This window comes from Vidua macroura, chromosome 4 (assembly GCF_024509145.1).
Source record: "Vidua macroura isolate BioBank_ID:100142 chromosome 4, ASM2450914v1, whole genome shotgun sequence".
NCBI classification, from domain to species: Eukaryota; Metazoa; Chordata; class Aves; order Passeriformes; family Viduidae; genus Vidua; species Vidua macroura.
The window spans coordinates 17,529,789-17,554,787 of NC_071574.1; positions in this window are offsets into that span (position 1 = coordinate 17,529,789).

Consider the following 24,999-nt stretch of genomic DNA (forward strand, 5'->3'; position numbering starts at 1 on the left):
ATTAGGGCAGCTGAGCGGCTGAAAAGCAGCAAAGCTGAACAGCCTGCCTCAGCTTCAGTACTCTGCGATTGACTGAAGTTGAAAAACGAAGCAGCAGAGCAGCTGGCTTCTGTGCGCACTGAAGGCACTTGCAAGAATCCAGCAGCTGCTTCTTCACAAGCACAGTCAGCTGCCTATCTTCTTCTTTCTCCACAAACTCACCGCTGCCCTTCTTCTCAGCAGCTGCCATCGTGTTCTCTGCATCTGGGAGCCTCAGGGCACGAGCAGGATTTTCCCAGGAGGGATGCATCAGGACTCCGTAAAAAGCCAGGCAAGTTGTCCTGGAACGCCTTCCATCCGCATGCCAAGAGTGAATTCCAGAGGCAGGAGAGTGGCAGCCACCCTCCTCCAGCAGTCTGCACGCTTCGCACACAAGCCCGCTTCTTTGCGCCTTCCTTCTTCGCCTCTTGCAAGCCACCGCGGATCTCTGGCTGCCGGAGGCGAAGAAGCGGCTTCTTCGCGCACAGCTGAGTGGAGCGCCGCTTCTGCCGAAAGACGCCGGGAAGCGGCTCTTCCCTTCGGCCAGCTCCGGAGCGCCGCGTTCTGCCTCTCTAGTCGCCTAGATCTTAGCGAAAAGCTTTTCCACTCCATTTCTCAAGGCGAAAGTCTAGCAGCACTGCTCACTTCCCCCGATCTTGCCACGAAGTGGGATTTGCTGCACATTGCAAGGACACTGCACTTTCCTGGGCAAGCTGCAAACTTGCTGGCAGATGGCCGTGCTCTCTGCCCACTCCTGCCCAGCTCTGGGTAGTAGCGGTCACGCTGCAGCCTGGCGAAGGTAAGAAACCTGGAGAGCTGCCACGCTGCATTAGGGCAGCTGAGCGGCTGAAAAGCAGCAAAGCTGAACAGCCTGCCTCAGCTTCAGTACTCTGCGATTGACTGAAGTTGAAAAACGAAGCAGCAGAGCAGCTGGCTTCTGTGCGCACTGAAGGCACTTGCAAGAATCCAGCAGCTGCTTCTTCACAAGCACAGTCAGCTGCCTATCTTCTTCTTTCTCCACAAACTCACCGCTGCCCTTCTTCTCAGCAGCTGCCATCGTGTTCTCTGCATCTGGGAGCCTCAGGGCACGAGCAGGATTTTCCCAGGAGGGATGCATCAGGACTCCGTAAAAAGCCAGGCAAGTTGTCCTGGAACGCCTTCCATCCGCATGCCAAGAATGAATTCCGCAGGCAGGAGAGTGGCAGCCACCCTCCTCCAGCAGTCTGCACGCTTCGCACACAAGCCCGCTTCTTTGCGCCTTCCTTCTTCGCCTCTTGCAAGCCACCGCGGATCTCTGGCTGCCGGAGGCGAAGAAGCGGCTTCTTCGCGCACAGCTGAGTGGAGCGCCGCTTCTGCCGAAAGACGCCGGGAAGCGGCTCTTCCCTTCGGCCAGCTCCGGAGCGCCGCGTTCTGCCTCTCTAGTCGCCTAGATCTTAGCGAAAAGCTTTTCCACTCCATTTCTCAAGGCGAAAGTCTAGCAGCACTGCTCACTTCCCCCGATCTTGCCACGAAGTGGGATTTGCTGCACATTGCAAGGACACTGCACTTTCCTGGGCAAGCTGCAAACTTGCTGGCAGATGGCCGTGCTCTCTGCCCACTCCTGCCCAGCTCTGGGTAGTAGCGGTCACGCTGCAGCCTGGCGAAGGTAAGAAACCTGGAGAGCTGCCACGCTGCATTAGGGCAGCTGAGCGGCTGAAAAGCAGCAAAGCTGAACAGCCTGCCTCAGCTTCAGTACTCTGCGATTGACTGAAGTTGAAAAACGAAGCAGCAGAGCAGCTGGCTTCTGTGCGCACTGAAGGCACTTGCAAGAATCCAGCAGCTGCTTCTTCACAAGCACAGTCAGCTGCCTATCTTCTTCTTTCTTGACAAACTCACCGCTGCCCTTCTTCTCAGCAGCTGCCATCGTGTTCTCTGCATCTGGGAGCCTCAGGGCACGAGCAGGATTTTCCCAGGAGGGATGCATCAGGACTCCGTAAAAAGCCAGGCAAGTTGTCCTGGAACGCCTTCCATCCGCATGCCAAGAATGAATTCCGCAGGCAGGAGAGTGGCAGCCACCCTCCTCCAGCAGTCTGCACGCTTCGCACACAAGCCCGCTTCTTTGCGCCTTCCTTCTTCGCCTCTTGCAAGCCACCGCGGATCTCTGGCCGCCGGAGGCGAAGAAGCGGCTTCTTCGCGCACAGCTGAGTGGAGCGCCGCTTCTGCCGAAAGACGCCGGGAAGCGGCTCTTCCCTTCGGCCAGCTCCGGAGCGCCGCGTTCTGCCTCTCTAGTCGCCTAGATCTTAGCGAAAAGCTTTTCCACTCCATTTCTCAAGGCGAAAGTCTAGCAGCACTGCTCACTTCCCCCGATCTTGCCACGAAGTGGGATTTGCTGCACATTGCAAGGACACTGCACTTTCCTGGGCAAGCTGCAAACTTGCTGGCAGATGGCCGTGCTCTCTGCCCACTCCTGCCCAGCTCTGGGTAGTAGCGGTCACGCTGCAGCCTGGCGAAGGTAAGAAACCTGGAGAGCTGCCACGCTGCATTAGGGCAGCTGAGCGGCTGAAAAGCAGCAAAGCTGAACAGCCTGCCTCAGCTTCAGTACTCTGCGATTGACTGAAGTTGAAAAACGAAGCAGCAGAGCAGCTGGCTTCTGTGCGCACTGAAGGCACTTGCAAGAATCCAGCAGCTGCTTCTTCACAAGCACAGTCAGCTGCCTATCTTCTTCTTTCTCCACAAACTCACCGCTGCCCTTCTTCTCAGCAGCTGCCATCGTGTTCTCTGCATCTGGGAGCCTCAGGGCACGAGCAGGATTTTCCCAGGAGGGATGCATCAGGACTCCGTAAAAAGCCAGGCAAGTTGTCCTGGAACGCCTTCCATCCGCATGCCAAGAGTGAATTCCAGAGGCAGGAGAGTGGCAGCCACCCTCCTCCAGCAGTCTGCACGCTTCGCACACAAGCCCGCTTCTTTGCGCCTTCCTTCTTCGCCTCTTGCAAGCCACCGCGGATCTCTGGCTGCCGGAGGCGAAGAAGCGGCTTCTTCGCGCACAGCTGAGTGGAGCGCCGCTTCTGCCGAAAGACGCCGGGAAGCGGCTCTTCCCTTCGGCCAGCTCCAGAGCGCCGCGTTCTGCCTCTCTAGTCGCCTAGATCTTAGCGAAAAGCTTTTCCACTCCATTTCTCAAGGCGAAAGTCTAGCAGCACTGCTCACTTCCCCCGATCTTGCCACGAAGTGGGATTTGCTGCACATTGCAAGGACACTGCACTTTCCTGGGCAAGCTGCAAACTTGCTGGCAGATGGCCGTGCTCTCTGCCCACTCCTGCCCAGCTCTGGGTAGTAGCGGTCACGCTGCAGCCTGGCGAAGGTAAGAAACCTGGAGAGCTGCCACGCTGCATTAGGGCAGCTGAGCGGCTGAAAAGCAGCAAAGCTGAACAGCCTGCCTCAGCTTCAGTACTCTGCAATTGACTGAAGTTGAAAAACGAAGCAGCAGAGCAGCTGGCTTCCGTGCGCACTGAAGGCACTTGCAAGAATCCAGCAGCTGCTTCTTCACAAGCACAGTCAGCTGCCTATCTTCTTCTTTCTCCACAAACTCACCGCTGCCCTTCTTCTCAGCAGCTGCCATCGTGTTCTCTGCATCTGGGAGCCTCAGGGCACGAGCAGGATTTTCCCAGGAGGGATGCATCAGGACTCCGTAAAAAGCCAGGCAAGTTGTCCTGGAACGCCTTCCATCCGCATGCCAAGAATGAATTCCGCAGGCAGGAGAGTGGCAGCCACCCTCCTCCAGCAGTCTGCACGCTTCGCACACAAGCCCGCTTCTTTGCGCCTTCCTTCTTCGCCTCTTGCAAGCCACCGCGGATCTCTGGCCGCCGGAGGCGAAGAAGCGGCTTCTTCGCGCACAGCTGAGTGGAGCGCCGCTTCTGCCGAAAGACGCCGGGAAGCGGCTCTTCCCTTCGGCCAGCTCCGGAGCGCCGCGTTCTGCCTCTCTAGTCGCCTAGATCTTAGCGAAAAGCTTTTCCACTCCATTTCTCAAGGCGAAAGTCTAGCAGCACTGCTCACTTCCCCCGATCTTGCCACGAAGTGGGATTTGCTGCACATTGCAAGGACACTGCACTTTCCTGGGCAAGCTGCAAACTTGCTGGCAGATGGCCGTGCTCTCTGCCCACTCCTGCCCAGCTCTGGGTAGTAGCGGTCACGCTGCAGCCTGGCGAAGGTAAGAAACCTGGAGAGCTGCCACGCTGCATTAGGGCAGCTGAGCGGCTGAAAAGCAGCAAAGCTGAACAGCCTGCCTCAGCTTCAGTACTCTGCGATTGACTGAAGTTGAAAAACGAAGCAGCAGAGCAGCTGGCTTCTGTGCGCACTGAAGGCACTTGCAAGAATCCAGCAGCTGCTTCTTCACAAGCACAGTCAGCTGCCTATCTTCTTCTTTCTCCACAAACTCACCGCTGCCCTTCTTCTCAGCAGCTGCCATCGTGTTCTCTGCATCTGGGAGCCTCAGGGCACGAGCAGGATTTTCCCAGGAGGGATGCATCAGGACTCCGTAAAAAGCCAGGCAAGTTGTCCTGGAACGCCTTCCATCCGCATGCCAAGAATGAATTCCAGAGGCAGGAGAGTGGCAGCCACCCTCCTCCAGCAGTCTGCACGCTTCGCACACAAGCCCGCTTCTTTGCGCCTTCCTTCTTCGCCTCTTGCAAGCCACCGCGGATCTCTGGCTGCCGGAGGCGAAGAAGCGGCTTCTTCGCGCACAGCTGAGTGGAGCGCCGCTTCTGCCGAAAGACGCCGGGAAGCGGCTCTTCCCTTCGGCCAGCTCCGGAGCGCCGCGTTCTGCCTCTCTAGTCGCCTAGATCTTAGCGAAAAGCTTTTCCACTCCATTTCTCAAGGCGAAAGTCTAGCAGCACTGCTCACTTCCCCCGATCTTGCCACGAAGTGGGATTTGCTGCACATTGCAAGGACACTGCACTTTCCTGGGCAAGCTGCAAACTTGCTGGCAGATGGCCGTGCTCTCTGCCCACTCCTGCCCAGCTCTGGGTAGTAGCGGTCACGCTGCAGCCTGGCGAAGGTAAGAAACCTGGAGAGCTGCCACGCTGCATTAGGGCAGCTGAGCGGCTGAAAAGCAGCAAAGCTGAACAGCCTGCCTCAGCTTCAGTACTCTGCGATTGACTGAAGTTGAAAAACGAAGCAGCAGAGCAGCTGGCTTCTGTGCGCACTGAAGGCACTTGCAAGAATCCAGCAGCTGCTTCTTCACAAGCACAGTCAGCTGCCTATCTTCTTCTTTCTCCACAAACTCACCGCTGCCCTTCTTCTCAGCAGCTGCCATCGTGTTCTCTGCATCTGGGAGCCTCAGGGCACGAGCAGGATTTTCCCAGGAGGGATGCATCAGGACTCCGTAAAAAGCCAGGCAAGTTGTCCTGGAACGCCTTCCATCCGCATGCCAAGAATGAATTCCGCAGGCAGGAGAGTGGCAGCCACCCTCCTCCAGCAGTCTGCACGCTTCGCACACAAGCCCGCTTCTTTGCGCCTTCCTTCTTCGCCTCTTGCAAGCCACCGCGGATCTCTGGCTGCCGGAGGCGAAGAAGCGGCTTCTTCGCGCACAGCTGAGTGGAGCGCCGCTTCTGCCGAAAGACGCCGGGAAGCGGCTCTTCCCTTCGGCCAGCTCCGGAGCGCCGCGTTCTGCCTCTCTAGTCGCCTAGATCTTAGCGAAAAGCTTTTCCACTCCATTTCTCAAGGCGAAAGTCTAGCAGCACTGCTCACTTCCCCCGATCTTGCCACGAAGTGGGATTTGCTGCACATTGCAAGGACACTGCACTTTCCTGGGCAAGCTGCAAACTTGCTGGCAGATGGCCGTGCTCTCTGCCCACTCCTGCCCAGCTCTGGGTAGTAGCGGTCACGCTGCAGCCTGGCGAAGGTAAGAAACCTGGAGAGCTGCCACGCTGCATTAGGGCAGCTGAGCGGCTGAAAAGCAGCAAAGCTGAACAGCCTGCCTCAGCTTCAGTACTCTGCGATTGACTGAAGTTGAAAAACGAAGCAGCAGAGCAGCTGGCTTCTGTGCGCACTGAAGGCACTTGCAAGAATCCAGCAGCTGCTTCTTCACAAGCACAGTCAGCTGCCTATCTTCTTCTTTCTCCACAAACTCACCGCTGCCCTTCTTCTCAGCAGCTGCCATCGTGTTCTCTGCATCTGGGAGCCTCAGGGCACGAGCAGGATTTTCCCAGGAGGGATGCATCAGGACTCCGTAAAAAGCCAGGCAAGTTGTCCTGGAACGCCTTCCATCCGCATGCCAAGAGTGAATTCCAGAGGCAGGAGAGTGGCAGCCACCCTCCTCCAGCAGTCTGCACGCTTCGCACACAAGCCCGCTTCTTTGCGCCTTCCTTCTTCGCCTCTTGCAAGCCACCGCGGATCTCTGGCTGCCGGAGGCGAAGAAGCGGCTTCTTCGCGCACAGCTGACTGGAGCGCCGCTTCTGCCGAAAGACGCCGGGAAGCGGCTCTTCCCTTCGGCCAGCTCCGGAGCGCCGCGTTCTGCCTCTCTAGTCGCCTAGATCTTAGCGAAAAGCTTTTCCACTCCATTTCTCAAGGCGAAAGTCTAGCAGCACTGCTCACTTCCCCCGATCTTGCCACGAAGTGGGATTTGCTGCACATTGCAAGGACACTGCACTTTCCTGGGCAAGCTGCAAACTTGCTGGCAGATGGCCGTGCTCTCTGCCCACTCCTGCCCAGCTCTGGGTAGTAGCGGTCACGCTGCAGCCTGGCGAAGGTAAGAAACCTGGAGAGCTGCCACGCTGCATTAGGGCAGCTGAGCGGCTGAAAAGCAGCAAAGCTGAACAGCCTGCCTCAGCTTCAGTACTCTGCGATTGACTGAAGTTGAAAAACGAAGCAGCAGAGCAGCTGGCTTCTGTGCGCACTGAAGGCACTTGCAAGAATCCAGCAGCTGCTTCTTCATAAGCACAGTCAGCTGCCTATCTTCTTCTTTCTCCACAAACTCACCGCTGCCCTTCTTCTCAGCAGCTGCCATCGTGTTCTCTGCATCTGGGAGCCTCAGGGCACGAGCAGGATTTTCCCAGGAGGGATGCATCAGGACTCCGTAAAAAGCCAGGCAAGTTGTCCTGGAACGCCTTCCATCCGCATGCCAAGAGTGAATTCCAGAGGCAGGAGAGTGGCAGCCACCCTCCTCCAGCAGTCTGCACGCTTCGCACACAAGCCCGCTTCTTTGCGCCTTCCTTCTTCGCCTCTTGCAAGCCACCGCGGATCTCTGGCTGCCGGAGGCGAAGAAGCGGCTTCTTCGCGCACAGCTGACTGGAGCGCCGCTTCTGCCGAAAGACGCCGGGAAGCGGCTCTTCCCTTCGGCCAGCTCCGGAGCGCCGCGTTCTGCCTCTCTAGTCGCCTAGATCTTAGCGAAAAGCTTTTCCACTCCATTTCTCAAGGCGAAAGTCTAGCAGCACTGCTCACTTCCCCCGATCTTGCCACGAAGTGGGATTTGCTGCACATTGCAAGGACACTGCACTTTCCTGGGCAAGCTGCAAACTTGCTGGCAGATGGCCGTGCTCTCTGCCCACTCCTGCCCAGCTCTGGGTAGTAGCGGTCACGCTGCAGCCTGGCGAAGGTAAGAAACCTGGAGAGCTACCACGCTGCATTAGGGCAGCTGAGCGGCTGAAAAGCAGCAAAGCTGAACAGCCTGCCTCAGCTTCAGTACTCTGCGATTGACTGAAGTTGAAAAACGAAGCAGCAGAGCAGCTGGCTTCTGTGCGCACTGAAGGCACTTGCAAGAATCCAGCAGCTGCTTCTTCACAAGCACAGTCAGCTGCCTATCTTCTTCTTTCTCCACAAACTCACCGCTGCCCTTCTTCTCAGCAGCTGCCATCGTGTTCTCTGCATCTGGGAGCCTCAGGGCACGAGCAGGATTTTCCCAGGAGGGATGCATCAGGACTCCGTAAAAAGCCAGGCAAGTTGTCCTGGAACGCCTTCCATCCGCATGCCAAGAGTGAATTCCAGAGGCAGGAGAGTGGCAGCCACCCTCCTCCAGCAGTCTGCACGCTTCGCACACAAGCCCGCTTCTTTGCGCCTTCCTTCTTCGCCTCTTGCAAGCCACCGCGGATCTCTGGCCGCCGGAGGCGAAGAAGCGGCTTCTTCGCGCACAGCTGAGTGGAGCGCCGCTTCTGCCGAAAGACGCCGGGAAGCGGCGCTTCCCTTCGGCCAGCTCCGGAGCGCCGCGTTCTGCCTCTCTAGTCGCCTAGATCTTAGCGAAAAGCTTTTCCACTCCATTTCTCAAGGCGAAAGTCTAGCAGCACTGCTCACTTCCCCCGATCTTGCCACGAAGTGGGATTTGCTGCACATTGCAAGGACACTGCACTTTCCTGGGCAAGCTGCAAACTTGCTGGCAGATGGCCGTGCTCTCTGCCCACTCCTGCCCAGCTCTGGGTAGTAGCGGTCACGCTGCAGCCTGGCGAAGGTAAGAAACCTGGAGAGCTGCCACGCTGCATTAGGGCAGCTGAGCGGCTGAAAAGCAGCAAAGCTGAACAGCCTGCCTCAGCTTCAGTACTCTGCGATTGACTGAAGTTGAAAAACGAAGCAGCAGAGCAGCTGGCTTCTGTGCGCACTGAAGGCACTTGCAAGAATCCAGCAGCTGCTTCTTCACAAGCACAGTCAGCTGCCTATCTTCTTCTTTCTTGACAAACTCACCGCTGCCCTTCTTCTCAGCAGCTGCCATCGTGTTCTCTGCATCTGGGAGCCTCAGGGCACGAGCAGGATTTTCCCAGGAGGGATGCATCAGGACTCCGTAAAAAGCCAGGCAAGTTGTCCTGGAACGCCTTCCATCCGCATGCCAAGAGTGAATTCCAGAGGCAGGAGAGTGGCAGCCACCCTCCTCCAGCAGTCTGCACGCTTCGCACACAAGCCCGCTTCTTTGCGCCTTCCTTCTTCGCCTCTTGCAAGCCACCGCGGATCTCTGGCTGCCGGAGGCGAAGAAGCGGCTTCTTCGCGCACAGCTGAGTGGAGCGCCGCTTCTGCCGAAAGACGCCGGGAAGCGGCGCTTCCCTTCGGCCAGCTCCGGAGCGCCGCGTTCTGCCTCTCTAGTCGCCTAGATCTTAGCGAAAAGCTTTTCCACTCCATTTCTCAAGGCGAAAGTCTAGCAGCACTGCTCACTTCCCCCGATCTTGCCACGAAGTGGGATTTGCTGCACATTGCAAGGACACTGCACTTTCCTGGGCAAGCTGCAAACTTGCTGGCAGATGGCCGTGCTCTCTGCCCACTCCTGCCCAGCTCTGGGTAGTAGCGGTCACGCTGCAGCCTGGCGAAGGTAAGAAACCTGGAGAGCTGCCACGCTGCATTAGGGCAGCTGAGCGGCTGAAAAGCAGCAAAGCTGAACAGCCTGCCTCAGCTTCAGTACTCTGCGATTGACTGAAGTTGAAAAACGAAGCAGCAGAGCAGCTGGCTTCTGTGCGCACTGAAGGCACTTGCAAGAATCCAGCAGCTGCTTCTTCACAAGCACAGTCAGCTGCCTATCTTCTTCTTTCTCCACAAACTCACCGCTGCCCTTCTTCTCAGCAGCTGCCATCGTGTTCTCTGCATCTGGGAGCCTCAGGGCACGAGCAGGATTTTCCCAGGAGGGATGCATCAGGACTCCGTAAAAAGCCAGGCAAGTTGTCCTGGAACGCCTTCCATCCGCATGCCAAGAGTGAATTCCAGAGGCAGGAGAGTGGCAGCCACCCTCCTCCAGCAGTCTGCACGCTTCGCACACAAGCCCGCTTCTTTGCGCCTTCCTTCTTCGCCTCTTGCAAGCCACCGCGGATCTCTGGCTGCCGGAGGCGAAGAAGCGGCTTCTTCGCGCACAGCTGAGTGGAGCGCCGCTTCTGCCGAAAGACGCCGGGAAGCGGCTCTTCCCTTCGGCCAGCTCCGGAGCGCCGCGTTCTGCCTCTCTAGTCGCCTAGATCTTAGCGAAAAGCTTTTCCACTCCATTTCTCAAGGCGAAAGTCTAGCAGCACTGCTCACTTCCCCCGATCTTGCCACGAAGTGGGATTTGCTGCACATTGCAAGGACACTGCACTTTCCTGGGCAAGCTGCAAACTTGCTGGCAGATGGCCGTGCTCTCTGCCCACTCCTGCCCAGCTCTGGGTAGTAGCGGTCACGCTGCAGCCTGGCGAAGGTAAGAAACCTGGAGAGCTGCCACGCTGCATTAGGGCAGCTGAGCGGCTGAAAAGCAGCAAAGCTGAACAGCCTGCCTCAGCTTCAGTACTCTGCGATTGACTGAAGTTGAAAAACGAAGCAGCAGAGCAGCTGGCTTCTGTGCGCACTGAAGGCACTTGCAAGAATCCAGCAGCTGCTTCTTCACAAGCACAGTCAGCTGCCTATCTTCTTCTTTCTCCACAAACTCACCGCTGCCCTTCTTCTCAGCAGCTGCCATCGTGTTCTCTGCATCTGGGAGCCTCAGGGCACGAGCAGGATTTTCCCAGGAGGGATGCATCAGGACTCCGTAAAAAGCCAGGCAAGTTGTCCTGGAACGCCTTCCATCCGCATGCCAAGAGTGAATTCCAGAGGCAGGAGAGTGGCAGCCACCCTCCTCCAGCAGTCTGCACGCTTCGCACACAAGCCCGCTTCTTTGCGCCTTCCTTCTTCGCCTCTTGCAAGCCACCGCGGATCTCTGGCTGCCGGAGGCGAAGAAGCGGCTTCTTCGCGCACAGCTGAGTGGAGCGCCGCTTCTGCCGAAAGACGCCGGGAAGCGGCGCTTCCCTTCGGCCAGCTCCGGAGCGCCGCGTTCTGCCTCTCTAGTCGCCTAGATCTTAGCGAAAAGCTTTTCCACTCCATTTCTCAAGGCGAAAGTCTAGCAGCACTGCTCACTTCCCCCGATCTTGCCACGAAGTGGGATTTGCTGCACATTGCAAGGACACTGCACTTTCCTGGGCAAGCTGCAAACTTGCTGGCAGATGGCCGTGCTCTCTGCCCACTCCTGCCCAGCTCTGGGTAGTAGCGGTCACGCTGCAGCCTGGCGAAGGTAAGAAACCTGGAGAGCTGCCACGCTGCATTAGGGCAGCTGAGCGGCTGAAAAGCAGCAAAGCTGAACAGCCTGCCTCAGCTTCAGTACTCTGCGATTGACTGAAGTTGAAAAACGAAGCAGCAGAGCAGCTGGCTTCTGTGCGCACTGAAGGCACTTGCAAGAATCCAGCAGCTGCTTCTTCACAAGCACAGTCAGCTGCCTATCTTCTTCTTTCTCCACAAACTCACCGCTGCCCTTCTTCTCAGCAGCTGCCATCGTGTTCTCTGCATCTGGGAGCCTCAGGGCACGAGCAGGATTTTCCCAGGAGGGATGCATCAGGACTCCGTAAAAAGCCAGGCAAGTTGTCCTGGAACGCCTTCCATCCGCATGCCAAGAGTGAATTCCAGAGGCAGGAGAGTGGCAGCCACCCTCCTCCAGCAGTCTGCACGCTTCGCACACAAGCCCGCTTCTTTGCGCCTTCCTTCTTCGCCTCTTGCAAGCCACCGCGGATCTCTGGCTGCCGGAGGCGAAGAAGCGGCTTCTTCGCGCACAGCTGAGTGGAGCGCCGCTTCTGCCGAAAGACGCCGGGAAGCGGCTCTTCCCTTCGGCCAGCTCCGGAGCGCCGCGTTCTGCCTCTCTAGTCGCCTAGATCTTAGCGAAAAGCTTTTCCACTCCATTTCTCAAGGCGAAAGTCTAGCAGCACTGCTCACTTCCCCCGATCTTGCCACGAAGTGGGATTTGCTGCACATTGCAAGGACACTGCACTTTCCTGGGCAAGCTGCAAACTTGCTGGCAGATGGCCGTGCTCTCTGCCCACTCCTGCCCAGCTCTGGGTAGTAGCGGTCACGCTGCAGCCTGGCGAAGGTAAGAAACCTGGAGAGCTGCCACGCTGCATTAGGGCAGCTGAGCGGCTGAAAAGCAGCAAAGCTGAACAGCCTGCCTCAGCTTCAGTACTCTGCGATTGACTGAAGTTGAAAAACGAAGCAGCAGAGCAGCTGGCTTCTGTGCGCACTGAAGGCACTTGCAAGAATCCAGCAGCTGCTTCTTCACAAGCACAGTCAGCTGCCTATCTTCTTCTTTCTCCACAAACTCACCGCTGCCCTTCTTCTCAGCAGCTGCCATCGTGTTCTCTGCATCTGGGAGCCTCAGGGCACGAGCAGGATTTTCCCAGGAGGGATGCATCAGGACTCCGTAAAAAGCCAGGCAAGTTGTCCTGGAACGCCTTCCATCCGCATGCCAAGAGTGAATTCCAGAGGCAGGAGAGTGGCAGCCACCCTCCTCCAGCAGTCTGCACGCTTCGCACACAAGCCCGCTTCTTTGCGCCTTCCTTCTTCGCCTCTTGCAAGCCACCGCGGATCTCTGGCCGCCGGAGGCGAAGAAGCGGCTTCTTCGCGCACAGCTGAGTGGAGCGCCGCTTCTGCCGAAAGACGCCGGGAAGCGGCGCTTCCCTTCGGCCAGCTCCGGAGCGCCGCGTTCTGCCTCTCTAGTCGCCTAGATCTTAGCGAAAAGCTTTTCCACTCCATTTCTCAAGGCGAAAGTCTAGCAGCACTGCTCACTTCCCCCGATCTTGCCACGAAGTGGGATTTGCTGCACATTGCAAGGACACTGCACTTTCCTGGGCAAGCTGCAAACTTGCTGGCAGATGGCCGTGCTCTCTGCCCACTCCTGCCCAGCTCTGGGTAGTAGCGGTCACGCTGCAGCCTGGCGAAGGTAAGAAACCTGGAGAGCTGCCACGCTGCATTAGGGCAGCTGAGCGGCTGAAAAGCAGCAAAGCTGAACAGCCTGCCTCAGCTTCAGTACTCTGCGATTGACTGAAGTTGAAAAACGAAGCAGCAGAGCAGCTGGCTTCTGTGCGCACTGAAGGCACTTGCAAGAATCCAGCAGCTGCTTCTTCACAAGCACAGTCAGCTGCCTATCTTCTTCTTTCTCCACAAACTCACCGCTGCCCTTCTTCTCAGCAGCTGCCATCGTGTTCTCTGCATCTGGGAGCCTCAGGGCACGAGCAGGATTTTCCCAGGAGGGATGCATCAGGACTCCGTAAAAAGCCAGGCAAGTTGTCCTGGAACGCCTTCCATCCGCATGCCAAGAGTGAATTCCAGAGGCAGGAGAGTGGCAGCCACCCTCCTCCAGCAGTCTGCACGCTTCGCACACAAGCCCGCTTCTTTGCGCCTTCCTTCTTCGCCTCTTGCAAGCCACCGCGGATCTCTGGCTGCCGGAGGCGAAGAAGCGGCTTCTTCGCGCACAGCTGAGTGGAGCGCCGCTTCTGCCGAAAGACGCCGGGAAGCGGCTCTTCCCTTCGGCCAGCTCCGGAGCGCCGCGTTCTGCCTCTCTAGTCGCCTAGATCTTAGCGAAAAGCTTTTCCACTCCATTTCTCAAGGCGAAAGTCTAGCAGCACTGCTCACTTCCCCCGATCTTGCCACGAAGTGGGATTTGCTGCACATTGCAAGGACACTGCACTTTCCTGGGCAAGCTGCAAACTTGCTGGCAGATGGCCGTGCTCTCTGCCCACTCCTGCCCAGCTCTGGGTAGTAGCGGTCACGCTGCAGCCTGGCGAAGGTAAGAAACCTGGAGAGCTGCCACGCTGCATTAGGGCAGCTGAGCGGCTGAAAAGCAGCAAAGCTGAACAGCCTGCCTCAGCTTCAGTACTCTGCGATTGACTGAAGTTGAAAAACGAAGCAGCAGAGCAGCTGGCTTCTGTGCGCACTGAAGGCACTTGCAAGAATCCAGCAGCTGCTTCTTCACAAGCACAGTCAGCTGCCTATCTTCTTCTTTCTCCACAAACTCACCGCTGCCCTTCTTCTCAGCAGCTGCCATCGTGTTCTCTGCATCTGGGAGCCTCAGGGCACGAGCAGGATTTTCCCAGGAGGGATGCATCAGGACTCCGTAAAAAGCCAGGCAAGTTGTCCTGGAACGCCTTCCATCCGCATGCCAAGAGTGAATTCCGCAGGCAGGAGAGTGGCAGCCACCCTCCTCCAGCAGTCTGCACGCTTCGCACACAAGCCCGCTTCTTTGCGCCTTCCTTCTTCGCCTCTTGCAAGCCACCGCGGATCTCTGGCTGCCGGAGGCGAAGAAGCGGCTTCTTCGCGCACAGCTGAGTGGAGCGCCGCTTCTGCCGAAAGACGCCGGGAAGCGGCTCTTCCCTTCGGCCAGCTCCGGAGCGCCGCGTTCTGCCTCTCTAGTCGCCTAGATCTTAGCGAAAAGCTTTTCCACTCCATTTCTCAAGGCGAAAGTCTAGCAGCACTGCTCACTTCCCCCGATCTTGCCACGAAGTGGGATTTGCTGCACATTGCAAGGACACTGCACTTTCCTGGGCAAGCTGCAAACTTGCTGGCAGATGGCCGTGCTCTCTGCCCACTCCTGCCCAGCTCTGGGTAGTAGCGGTCACGCTGCAGCCTGGCGAAGGTAAGAAACCTGGAGAGCTGCCACGCTGCATTAGGGCAGCTGAGCGGCTGAAAAGCAGCAAAGCTGAACAGCCTGCCTCAGCTTCAGTACTCTGCGATTGACTGAAGTTGAAAAACGAAGCAGCAGAGCAGCTGGCTTCTGTGCGCACTGAAGGCACTTGCAAGAATCCAGCAGCTGCTTCTTCACAAGCACAGTCAGCTGCCTATCTTCTTCTTTCTCCACAAACTCACCGCTGCCCTTCTTCTCAGCAGCTGCCATCGTGTTCTCTGCATCTGGGAGCCTCAGGGCACGAGCAGGATTTTCCCAGGAGGGATGCATCAGGACTCCGTAAAAAGCCAGGCAAGTTGTCCTGGAACGCCTTCCATCCGCATGCCAAGAGTGAATTCCAGAGGCAGGAGAGTGGCAGCCACCCTCCTCCAGCAGTCTGCACGCTTCGCACACAAGCCCGCTTCTTTGCGCCTTCCTTCTTCGCCTCTTGCAAGCCACCGCGGATCTCTGGCTGCCGGAGGCGAAGAAGCGGCTTCTTCGCGCACAGCTGACTGGAGCGCCGCTTCTGCCGAAAGACGCCGGGAAGCGGCGCTTCCCTTCGGCCAGCTCCGGAGCGCCGCGTTCTGCCTCTCTAGTCGCCTAGATCTTAGCGAAAAGCTTTTCCACTCCATTTCTCAAGGCGAAAGTCTAGCAGCACTGCTCACTTCCCCCGATCTTGCCACGAAGTGGGATTTGCTGCACATTGCAAGGACACTGCACTTTCCTGGGCAAGCTGCAAACTTGCTGGCAGATGGCCGTGCTCTCTGCCCACTCCTGCCCAGCTCTGGGTAGTAGCGGTCACGCTGCAGCCTGGCGAAGGTAAGAAACCTGGAGAGCTGCCACGCTGCATTAGGGCAGCTGAGCGGCTGAAAAGCAGCAAAGCTGAACAGCCTGCCTCAGCTTCAGTACTCTGCGATTGACTGAAGTTGAAAAACGAAGCAGCAGAGCAGCTGGCTTCTGTGCGCACTGAAGGCACTTGCAAGAATCCAGCAGCTGCTTCTTCACAAGCACAGTCAGCTGCCTATCTTCTTCTTTCTCCACAAACTCACCGCTGCCCTTCTTCTCAGCAGCTGCCATCGTGTTCTCTGCATCTGGGAGCCTCAGGGCACGAGCAGGATTTTCCCAGGAGGGATGCATCAGGACTCCGTAAAAAGCCAGGCAAGTTGTCCTGGAACGCCTTCCATCCGCATGCCAAGAGTGAATTCCAGAGGCAGGAGAGTGGCAGCCACCCTCCTCCAGCAGTCTGCACGCTTCGCACACAAGCCCGCTTCTTTGCGCCTTCCTTCTTCGCCTCTTGCAAGCCACTGCGGATCTCTGGCTGCCGGAGGCGAAGAAGCGGCTTCTTCGCGCACAGCTGAGTGGAGCGCCGCTTCTGCCGAAAGACGCCGGGAAGCGGCTCTTCCCTTCGGCCAGCTCCGGAGCGCCGCGTTCTGCCTCTCTAGTCGCCTAGATCTTAGCGAAAAGCTTTTCCACTCCATTTCTCAAGGCGAAAGTCTAGCAGCACTGCTCACTTCCCCCGATCTTGCCACGAAGTGGGATTTGCTGCACATTGCAAGGACACTGCACTTTCCTGGGCAAGCTGCAAACTTGCTGGCAGATGGCCGTGCTCTCTGCCCACTCCTGCCCAGCTCTGGGTAGTAGCGGTCACGCTGCAGCCTGGCGAAGGTAAGAAACCTGGAGAGCTGCCACGCTGCATTAGGGCAGCTGAGCGGCTGAAAAGCAGCAAAGCTGAACAGCCTGCCTCAGCTTCAGTACTCTGCGATTGACTGAAGTTGAAAAACGAAGCAGCAGAGCAGCTGGCTTCTGTGCGCACTGAAGGCACTTGCAAGAATCCAGCAGCTGCTTCTTCACAAGCACAGTCAGCTGCCTATCTTCTTCTTTCTCCACAAACTCACCGCTGCCCTTCTTCTCAGCAGCTGCCATCGTGTTCTCTGCATCTGGGAGCCTCAGGGCACGAGCAGGATTTTCCCAGGAGGGATGCATCAGGACTCCGTAAAAAGCCAGGCAAGTTGTCCTGGAACGCCTTCCATCCGCATGCCAAGAATGAATTCCGCAGGCAGGAGAGTGGCAGCCACCCTCCTCCAGCAGTCTGCACGCTTCGCACACAAGCCCGCTTCTTTGCGCCTTCCTTCTTCGCCTCTTGCAAGCCACCGCGGATCTCTGGCTGCCGGAGGCGAAGAAGCGGCTTCTTCGCGCACAGCTGAGTGGAGCGCCGCTTCTGCCGAAAGACGCCGGGAAGCGGCTCTTCCCTTCGGCCAGCTCCGGAGCGCCGCGTTCTGCCTCTCTAGTCGCCTAGATCTTAGCGAAAAGCTTTTCCACTCCATTTCTCAAGGCGAAAGTCTAGCAGCACTGCTCACTTCCCCCGATCTTGCCACGAAGTGGGATTTGCTGCACATTGCAAGGACACTGCACTTTCCTGGGCAAGCTGCAAACTTGCTGGCAGATGGCCGTGCTCTCTGCCCACTCCTGCCCAGCTCTGGGTAGTAGCGGTCACGCTGCAGCCTGGCGAAGGTAAGAAACCTGGAGAGCTGCCACGCTGCATTAGGGCAGCTGAGCGGCTGAAAAGCAGCAAAGCTGAACAGCCTGCCTCAGCTTCAGTACTCTGCGATTGACTGAAGTTGAAAAACGAAGCAGCAGAGCAGCTGGCTTCTGTGCGCACTGAAGGCACTTGCAAGAATCCAGCAGCTGCTTCTTCACAAGCACAGTCAGCTGCCTATCTTCTTCTTTCTTGACAAACTCACCGCTGCCCTTCTTCTCAGCAGCTGCCATCGTGTTCTCTGCATCTGGGAGCCTCAGGGCACGAGCAGGATTTTCCCAGGAGGGATGCATCAGGACTCCGTAAAAAGCCAGGCAAGTTGTCCTGGAACGCCTTCCATCCGCATGCCAAGAATGAATTCCGCAGGCAGGAGAGTGGCAGCCACCCTCCTCCAGCAGTCTGCACGCTTCGCACACAAGCCCGCTTCTTTGCGCCTTCCTTCTTCGCCTCTTGCAAGCCACCGCGGATCTCTGGCCGCCGGAGGCGAAGAAGCGGCTTCTTCGCGCACAGCTGAGTGGAGCGCCGCTTCTGCCGAAAGACGCCGGGAAGCGGCTCTTCCCTTCGGCCAGCTCCGGAGCGCCGCGTTCTGCCTCTCTAGTCGCCTAGATCTTAGCGAAAAGCTTTTCCACTCCATTTCTCAAGGCGAAAGTCTAGCAGCACTGCTCACTTCCCCCGATCTTGCCACGAAGTGGGATTTGCTGCACATTGCAAGGACACTGCACTTTCCTGGGCAAGCTGCAAACTTGCTGGCAGATGGCCGTGCTCTCTGCCCACTCCTGCCCAGCTCTGGGTAGTAGCGGTCACGCTGCAGCCTGGCGAAGGTAAGAAACCTGGAGAGCTGCCACGCTGCATTAGGGCAGCTGAGCGGCTGAAAAGCAGCAAAGCTGAACAGCCTGCCTCAGCTTCAGTACTCTGCGATTGACTGAAGTTGAAAAACGAAGCAGCAGAGCAGCTGGCTTCTGTGCGCACTGAAGGCACTTGCAAGAATCCAGCAGCTGCTTCTTCACAAGCACAGTCAGCTGCCTATCTTCTTCTTTCTCCACAAACTCACCGCTGCCCTTCTTCTCAGCAGCTGCCATCGTGTTCTCTGCATCTGGGAGCCTCAGGGCACGAGCAGGATTTTCCCAGGAGGGATGCATCAGGACTCCGTAAAAAGCCAGGCAAGTTGTCCTGGAACGCCTTCCATCCGCATGCCAAGAGTGAATTCCAGAGGCAGGAGAGTGGCAGCCACCCTCCTCCAGCAGTCTGCACGCTTCGCACACAAGCCCGCTTCTTTGCGCCTTCCTTCTTCGCCTCTTGCAAGCCACCGCGGATCTCTGGCTGCCGGAGGCGAAGAAGCGGCTTCTTCGCGCACAGCTGAGTGGAGCGCCGCTTCTGCCGAAAGACGCCGGGAAGCGGCTCTTCCCTTCGGCCAGCTCCGGAGCGCCGCGTTCTGCCTCTCTAGTCGCCTAGATCTTAGCGAAAAGCTTTTCCACTCCATTTCTCAAGGCGAAAGTCTAGCAGCACTGCTCACTTCCCCCGATCTTGCCACGAAGTGGGATTTGCTGCACATTGCAAGGACACTGCACTTTCCTGGGCAAGCTGCAAACTTGCTGGCAGATGGCCGTGCTCTCTGCCCACTCCTGCCCAGCTCTGGGTAGTAGCGGTCACGCTGCAGCCTGGCGAAGGTAAGAAACCTGGAGAGCTGCCACGCTGCATTAGGGCAGCTGAGCGGCTGAAAAGCAGCAAAGCTGAACAGCCTGCCTCAGCTTCAGTACTCTGCAATTGACTGAAGTTGAAAAACGAAGCAGCAGAGCAGCTGGCTTCCGTGCGCACTGAAGGCACTTGCAAGAATCCAGCAGCTGCTTCTTCACAAGCACAGTCAGCTGCCTATCTTCTTCTTTCTCCACAAACTCACCGCTGCCCTTCTTCTCAGCAGCTGCCATCGTGTTCTCTGCATCTGGGAGCCTCAGGGCACGAGCAGGATTTTCCCAGGAGGGATGCATCAGGACTCCGTAAAAAGCCAGGCAAGTTGTCCTGGAACGCCTTCCATCCGCATGCCAAGAATGAATTCCGCAGGCAGGAGAGTGGCAGCCACCCTCCTCCAGCAGTCTGCACGCTTCGCACACAAGCCCGCTTCTTTGCGCCTTCCTTCTTCGCCTCTTGCAAGCCACCGCGGATCTCTGGCCGCCGGAGGCGAAGAAGCGGCTTCTTCGCGCACAGCTGAGTGGAGCGCCGCTTCTGCCGAAAGACGCCGGGAAGCGGCTCTTCCCTTCGGCCAGCTCCGGAGCGCCGCGTTCTGCCTCTCTAGTCGCCTAGATCTTAGCGAAAAGCTTTTCCACTCCATTTCTCAAGGCGAAAGTCTAGCAGCACTGCTCACTTCCCCCGATCTTGCCACGAAGTGGGATTTGCTGCACATTGCAAGGACACTGCACTTTCCTGGGCAAGCTGCAAACTTGCTGGCAGATGGCCGTGCTCTCTGCCCACTCCTGCCCAGCTCTGGGTAGTAGCGGTCACGCTGCAGCCTGGCGAAGGTAAGAAACCTGGAGAGCTGCCACGCTGCATTAGGGCAGCTGAGCGGCTGAAAAGCAGCAAAGCTGAACAGCCTGCCTCAGCTTCAGTACTCTGCGATTGACTGAAGTTGAAAAACGAAGCAGCAGAGCAGCTGGCTTCTGTGCGCACTGAAGGCACTTGCAAGAATCCAGCAGCTGCTTCTTCACAAGCACAGTCAGCTGCCTATCTTCTTCTTTCTCCACAAACTCACCGCTGCCCTTCTTCTCAGCAGCTGCCATCGTGTTCTCTGCATCTGGGAGCCTCAGGGCACGAGCAGGATTTTCCCAGGAGGGATGCATCAGGACTCCGTAAAAAGCCAGGCAAGTTGTCCTGGAACGCCTTCCATCCGCATGCCAAGAATGAATTCCAGAGGCAGGAGAGTGGCAGCCACCCTCCTCCAGCAGTCTGCACGCTTCGCACACAAGCCCGCTTCTTTGCGCCTTCCTTCTTCGCCTCTTGCAAGCCACCGCGGATCTCTGGCTGCCGGAGGCGAAGAAGCGGCTTCTTCGCGCACAGCTGAGTGGAGCGCCGCTTCTGCCGAAAGACGCCGGGAAGCGGCTCTTCCCTTCGGCCAGCTCCGGAGCGCCGCGTTCTGCCTCTCTAGTCGCCTAGATCTTAGCGAAAAGCTTTTCCACTCCATTTCTCAAGGCGAAAGTCTAGCAGCACTGCTCACTTCCCCCGATCTTGCCACGAAGTGGGATTTGCTGCACATTGCAAGGACACTGCACTTTCCTGGGCAAGCTGCAAACTTGCTGGCAGATGGCCGTGCTCTCTGCCCACTCCTGCCCAGCTCTGGGTAGTAGCGGTCACGCTGCAGCCTGGCGAAGGTAAGAAACCTGGAGAGCTGCCACGCTGCATTAGGGCAGCTGAGCGGCTGAAAAGCAGCAAAGCTGAACAGCCTGCCTCAGCTTCAGTACTCTGCGATTGACTGAAGTTGAAAAACGAAGCAGCAGAGCAGCTGGCTTCTGTGCGCACTGAAGGCACTTGCAAGAATCCAGCAGCTGCTTCTTCACAAGCACAGTCAGCTGCCTATCTTCTTCTTTCTCCACAAACTCACCGCTGCCCTTCTTCTCAGCAGCTGCCATCGTGTTCTCTGCATCTGGGAGCCTCAGGGCACGAGCAGGATTTTCCCAGGAGGGATGCATCAGGACTCCGTAAAAAGCCAGGCAAGTTGTCCTGGAACGCCTTCCATCCGCATGCCAAGAATGAATTCCGCAGGCAGGAGAGTGGCAGCCACCCTCCTCCAGCAGTCTGCACGCTTCGCACACAAGCCCGCTTCTTTGCGCCTTCCTTCTTCGCCTCTTGCAAGCCACCGCGGATCTCTGGCTGCCGGAGGCGAAGAAGCGGCTTCTTCGCGCACAGCTGAGTGGAGCGCCGCTTCTGCCGAAAGACGCCGGGAAGCGGCTCTTCCCTTCGGCCAGCTCCGGAGCGCCGCGTTCTGCCTCTCTAGTCGCCTAGATCTTAGCGAAAAGCTTTTCCACTCCATTTCTCAAGGCGAAAGTCTAGCAGCACTGCTCACTTCCCCCGATCTTGCCACGAAGTGGGATTTGCTGCACATTGCAAGGACACTGCACTTTCCTGGGCAAGCTGCAAACTTGCTGGCAGATGGCCGTGCTCTCTGCCCACTCCTGCCCAGCTCTGGGTAGTAGCGGTCACGCTGCAGCCTGGCGAAGGTAAGAAACCTGGAGAGCTGCCACGCTGCATTAGGGCAGCTGAGCGGCTGAAAAGCAGCAAAGCTGAACAGCCTGCCTCAGCTTCAGTACTCTGCGATTGACTGAAGTTGAAAAACGAAGCAGCAGAGCAGCTGGCTTCTGTGCGCACTGAAGGCACTTGCAAGAATCCAGCAGCTGCTTCTTCACAAGCACAGTCAGCTGCCTATCTTCTTCTTTCTCCACAAACTCACCGCTGCCCTTCTTCTCAGCAGCTGCCATCGTGTTCTCTGCATCTGGGAGCCTCAGGGCACGAGCAGGATTTTCCCAGGAGGGATGCATCAGGACTCCGTAAAAAGCCAGGCAAGTTGTCCTGGAACGCCTTCCATCCGCATGCCAAGAGTGAATTCCAGAGGCAGGAGAGTGGCAGCCACCCTCCTCCAGCAGTCTGCACGCTTCGCACACAAGCCCGCTTCTTTGCGCCTTCCTTCTTCGCCTCTTGCAAGCCACCGCGGATCTCTGGCTGCCGGAGGCGAAGAAGCGGCTTCTTCGCGCACAGCTGAGTGGAGCGCCGCTTCTGCCGAAAGACGCCGGGAAGCGGCTCTTCCCTTCGGCCACCTCCGGAGCGCCGCGTTCTGCCTCTCTAGTCGCCTAGATCTTAGCGAAAAGCTTTTCCACTCCATTTCTCAAGGCGAAAGTCTAGCAGCACTGCTCACTTCCCCCGATCTTGCCACGAAGTGGGATTTGCTGCACATTGCAAGGACACTGCACTTTCCTGGGCAAGCTGCAAACTTGCTGGCAGATGGCCGTGCTCTCTGCCCACTCCTGCCCAGCTCTGGGTAGTAGCGGTCACGCTGCAGCCTGGCGAAGGTAAGAAACCTGGAGAGCTGCCACGCTGCATTAGGGCAGCTGAGCGGCTGAAAAGCAGCAAAGCTGAACAGCCTGCCTCAGCTTCAGTACTCTGCGATTGACTGAAGTTGAAAAACGAAGCAGCAGAGCAGCTGGCTTCTGTGCGCACTGAAGGCACTTGCAAGAATCCAGCAGCTGCTTCTTCATAAGCACAGTCAGCTGCCTATCTTCTTCTTTCTCCACAAACTCACCGCTGCCCTTCTTCTCAGCAGCTGCCATCGTGTTCTCTGCATCTGGGAGCCTCAGGGCACGAGCAGGATTTTCCCAGGAGGGATGCATCAGGACTCCGTAAAAAGCCAGGCAAGTTGTCCTGGAACGCCTTCCATCCGCATGCCAAGAATGAATTCCGCAGGCAGGAGAGTGGCAGCCACCCTCCTCCAGCAGTCTGCACGCTTCGCACACAAGCCCGCTTCTTTGCGCCTTCCTTCTTCGCCTCTTGCAAGCCACCGCGGATCTCTGGCTGCCGGAGGCGAAGAAGCGGCTTCTTCGCGCACAGCTGACTGGAGCGCCGCTTCTGCCGAAAGACGCCGGGAAGCGGCTCTTCCCTTCGGCCAGCTCCGGAGCGCCGCGTTCTGCCTCTCTAGTCGCCTAGATCTTAGCGAAAAGCTTTTCCACTCCATTTCTCAAGGCGAAAGTCTAGCAGCACTGCTCACTTCCCCCGATCTTGCCACGAAGTGGGATTTGCTGCACATTGCAAGGACACTGCACTTTCCTGGGCAAGCTGCAAACTTGCTGGCAGATGGCCGTGCTCTCTGCCCACTCCTGCCCAGCTCTGGGTAGTAGCGGTCACGCTGCAGCCTGGCGAAGGTAAGAAACCTGGAGAGCTACCACGCTGCATTAGGGCAGCTGAGCGGCTGAAAAGCAGCAAAGCTGAACAGCCTGCCTCAGCTTCAGTACTCTGCGATTGACTGAAGTTGAAAAACGAAGCAGCAGAGCAGCTGGCTTCTGTGCGCACTGAAGGCACTTGCAAGAATCCAGCAGCTGCTTCTTCACAAGCACAGTCAGCTGCCTATCTTCTTCTTTCTCCACAAACTCACCGCTGCCCTTCTTCTCAGCAGCTGCCATCGTGTTCTCTGCATCTGGGAGCCTCAGGGCACGAGCAGGATTTTCCCAGGAGGGATGCATCAGGACTCCGTAAAAAGCCAGGCAAGTTGTCCTGGAACGCCTTCCATCCGCATGCCAAGAGTGAATTCCAGAGGCAGGAGAGTGGCAGCCACCCTCCTCCAGCAGTCTGCACGCTTCGCACACAAGCCCGCTTCTTTGCGCCTTCCTTCTTCGCCTCTTGCAAGCCACCGCGGATCTCTGGCCGCCGGAGGCGAAGAAGCGGCTTCTTCGCGCACAGCTGAGTGGAGCGCCGCTTCTGCCGAAAGACGCCGGGAAGCGGCGCTTCCCTTCGGCCAGCTCCGGAGCGCCGCGTTCTGCCTCTCTAGTCGCCTAGATCTTAGCGAAAAGCTTTTCCACTCCATTTCTCAAGGCGAAAGTCTAGCAGCACTGCTCACTTCCCCCGATCTTGCCACGAAGTGGGATTTGCTGCACATTGCAAGGACACTGCACTTTCCTGGGCAAGCTGCAAACTTGCTGGCAGATGGCCGTGCTCTCTGCCCACTCCTGCCCAGCTCTGGGTAGTAGCGGTCACGCTGCAGCCTGGCGAAGGTAAGAAACCTGGAGAGCTGCCACGCTGCATTAGGGCAGCTGAGCGGCTGAAAAGCAGCAAAGCTGAACAGCCTGCCTCAGCTTCAGTACTCTGCGATTGACTGAAGTTGAAAAACGAAGCAGCAGAGCAGCTGGCTTCTGTGCGCACTGAAGGCACTTGCAAGAATCCAGCAGCTGCTTCTTCACAAGCACAGTCAGCTGCCTATCTTCTTCTTTCTTGACAAACTCACCGCTGCCCTTCTTCTCAGCAGCTGCCATCGTGTTCTCTGCATCTGGGAGCCTCAGGGCACGAGCAGGATTTTCCCAGGAGGGATGCATCAGGACTCCGTAAAAAGCCAGGCAAGTTGTCCTGGAACGCCTTCCATCCGCATGCCAAGAGTGAATTCCAGAGGCAGGAGAGTGGCAGCCACCCTCCTCCAGCAGTCTGCACGCTTCGCACACAAGCCCGCTTCTTTGCGCCTTCCTTCTTCGCCTCTTGCAAGCCACCGCGGATCTCTGGCTGCCGGAGGCGAAGAAGCGGCTTCTTCGCGCACAGCTGAGTGGAGCGCCGCTTCTGCCGAAAGACGCCGGGAAGCGGCGCTTCCCTTCGGCCAGCTCCGGAGCGCCGCGTTCTGCCTCTCTAGTCGCCTAGATCTTAGCGAAAAGCTTTTCCACTCCATTTCTCAAGGCGAAAGTCTAGCAGCACTGCTCACTTCCCCCGATCTTGCCACGAAGTGGGATTTGCTGCACATTGCAAGGACACTGCACTTTCCTGGGCAAGCTGCAAACTTGCTGGCAGATGGCCGTGCTCTCTGCCCACTCCTGCCCAGCTCTGGGTAGTAGCGGTCACGCTGCAGCCTGGCGAAGGTAAGAAACCTGGAGAGCTGCCACGCTGCATTAGGGCAGCTGAGCGGCTGAAAAGCAGCAAAGCTGAACAGCCTGCCTCAGCTTCAGTACTCTGCGATTGACTGAAGTTGAAAAACGAAGCAGCAGAGCAGCTGGCTTCTGTGCGCACTGAAGGCACTTGCAAGAATCCAGCAGCTGCTTCTTCACAAGCACAGTCAGCTGCCTATCTTCTTCTTTCTCCACAAACTCACCGCTGCCCTTCTTCTCAGCAGCTGCCATCGTGTTCTCTGCATCTGGGAGCCTCAGGGCACGAGCAGGATTTTCCCAGGAGGGATGCATCAGGACTCCGTAAAAAGCCAGGCAAGTTGTCCTGGAACGCCTTCCATCCGCATGCCAAGAGTGAATTCCAGAGGCAGGAGAGTGGCAGCCACCCTCCTCCAGCAGTCTGCACGCTTCGCACACAAGCCCGCTTCTTTGCGCCTTCCTTCTTCGCCTCTTGCAAGCCACCGCGGATC